Genomic DNA, 2,500 nt, shown 5'->3' with positions numbered 1-2,500 from the left:
GCGTATGCGTAGGTGTGCGTATGTGTCCGTAGGGTCTTTCTTTCCCACCCTCTCTCTCTCTCCATCTCTTTCTTTCTCTCTCTCTCTCTCCCTCTCTCTCTCTCTCTTTCTCTCTCTCTCTCTCTCTCTCTCTCTCTCTCTCTCTCNGAGAGAGGGAGAAAGAGGGAGCGCGCGCGCGCGAGAGAGAGAGAGATTAGCCCCATCTTCGACATGCTGCTCCCGCCAGCATTCCCGCTTGCTGCCGCTCGCGCCGCCTACTCCATATAATGAGCGAACCCGGGTGAAAAACGCCGTAGCTTCTTCGCCTACGTACGAATATAACGTCCAAAAACCCGCCGACAACCATGTCCAATTTGCGCAGTTGCTTTGCTCCAGACGAGAGAGCGGTGCTAAGCCGCGTGCGTCCAATCGCAATCTTCGCTCGCTGCTTATATTAGAATCGTATCTGATTCGCATAATTAAAATCTAAGAGGGCGCGAGCGATTTGCGGGAGGGATGTTGTGGAATCCAGAAATGATGCTGGGGGTATACGCGGAGGGATGCGGGGGGTACGCGGAGGGATGCTGGGGGTACGCGGAGTGATGCTGGGGGTACGCGGAGGGATGCTGGGGGTACGCGAGTGATGCTGGGGAAGCCGGAGGGATGCGGGGGGTACGCGGAGGGATGCCGGGGTACGCGGAGGATGGCTGGGGTAGCGCGGAGTGATGCTGGGAATGCCAGGGAGTGATGCTGGCGAATCAGGGAGTGATGCTGGGGGTACCGGAGTGTATGCTGGGGGTACGCGGAGGGATGGCGGGGGGAGTACGCGGAAGATGATGCAGGGGGTAGCGCGGAGGGATGGCAGGGGGTACGCGGAGTGATAGCGGGGGGTTACGCACGCGGAGTGATTGCAGGGGGTACGCAGAGGAGTGCTGGAATCAGGAGTGATGCTGGGGGTAACGCGGAGGGATGCGGGGGGTACCGGAGGGAATGCTGGGGGTACCGGAGGGATGCCTGGATCAGGGAGTGATGCTGGGGGTACGCGTAGGGATATGCTCGGGGGTACGCGGAGCGGATCTGGGGGTAGCGCGGAGTGATGCTGGGGTACGGCGAGTGATGCGGGGGGGTACGCGGAGTGATGCTGGGGGTACGCGGAGGGATGCTGGGGGTACGCGGAGGGATGCGGGGGGTACGCGGAATGATGCGGGGTGTACGCGGAGGGATGCAGGGAATCAGGGAGGAATTCTGGGGATTACGGATAATCCGACAAGCACTCACACGAAGTAAAGCAAGACCCCTGTTTGTCTTTCTACTATAAACCCACGCTATAAACCGTCAGATGCTCACACAAGTGACACAACATAAAATCCTTACTACTCCAGAGTGTGTCTCTACTATAAACCCACAAAATAAACCATCGCCGACCCACACGACATAGAAGCATCACTACTCCTGCCCGTCTTTCTACTATAAGCTCGTACTATAAATCTCCACGAACCCCCACGCCGCGTAAGAGCTAGGCACACACCACGTAAAGCAGGACAGCTGCGTGTGTCTCTACTATAAACCCGCACTATAAACCACCATGGACCCACACGACATAGAAGCACCACTACTCCAGTACACTCTCTTTACTATAAACCCACACAATAAACCCCCACGGACCTACACGCAGCACGAATAACAGGGCCCAGCAACATCTACATTTTTTATATCGCCTATCTCATGAATACTCGTAGCTAGCTGGCTGGCTATTCGCTCCGTACAGTAACGAACCCCCGGCAAGCACGTACGTACGTATATGCTGGGACCAGAGGAAAAATCAATGCGGCGTTTCGCGAACGATCGATCGATATATCTTCTGCAGTTTTCATCGCGATAAAGAACGCTAGCGGGAGCGCGTCTGAGATCGGGAGGGAGTAAAATGTGGGACAGCGTGGTGGGAAGAGAAAGCCGTCTCCCCCGGGCTTGTGACGTCACGCCCGTGGATGCAGGGAGGAAGAAGTGAAGCATCGAGCTTCACACGTGAGCGTCAGTTGAAGGGCACGCGTGTGGCTGGAGAGGGGGGAGGGGGTGAACGCTGTTACACGGTTACCCTGTTTCTTTCCCCTATTTCTGTCCCCCTGCTCCTGTACTCCTGTTTCTTTCCATTATTTTCTATACACATGATTCTCTCTCCCCCTGTTTCTGTCTGCTTGTTCTTTTTCCGCATGCACGTGCCAATACGTGCACTCGAGTTCGTGTTTGCATTTGTAGCAGCCGCCGTTGTGATGTGCGTGCGTGTGTGTGCATGTGTGTGTGTGTGTGTGTGTGCGTGTGCGTGTGCGTGTGGTGTGTGTGTGTGTGCGTGTGCGTGTGCGTGTGCGTGTGCGTGTGCGTGTGCGTGTGCGTGCGCGTGCGTCGTGCGCGTGCGCGTGCGCGTGCGCGTGTGCGTGTGCGTGTGCGTGTGCGTGTGCGTGTGTGTGTGTGTGCGCGTGCGCGTGCGCGTGCGCGTGTGCGTGTGCGTATGCGTGTGCGGGTG

The sequence above is a fragment of the Priapulus caudatus genome, unplaced genomic scaffold (assembly GCF_000485595.1).
Source record: "Priapulus caudatus unplaced genomic scaffold, Priapulus_caudatus-5.0.1 Scaffold491, whole genome shotgun sequence".
NCBI lineage: Eukaryota > Metazoa > Priapulida > Priapulimorpha > Priapulimorphida > Priapulidae > Priapulus > Priapulus caudatus.
Note: the sequence above shows the minus strand (reverse complement) of the source record.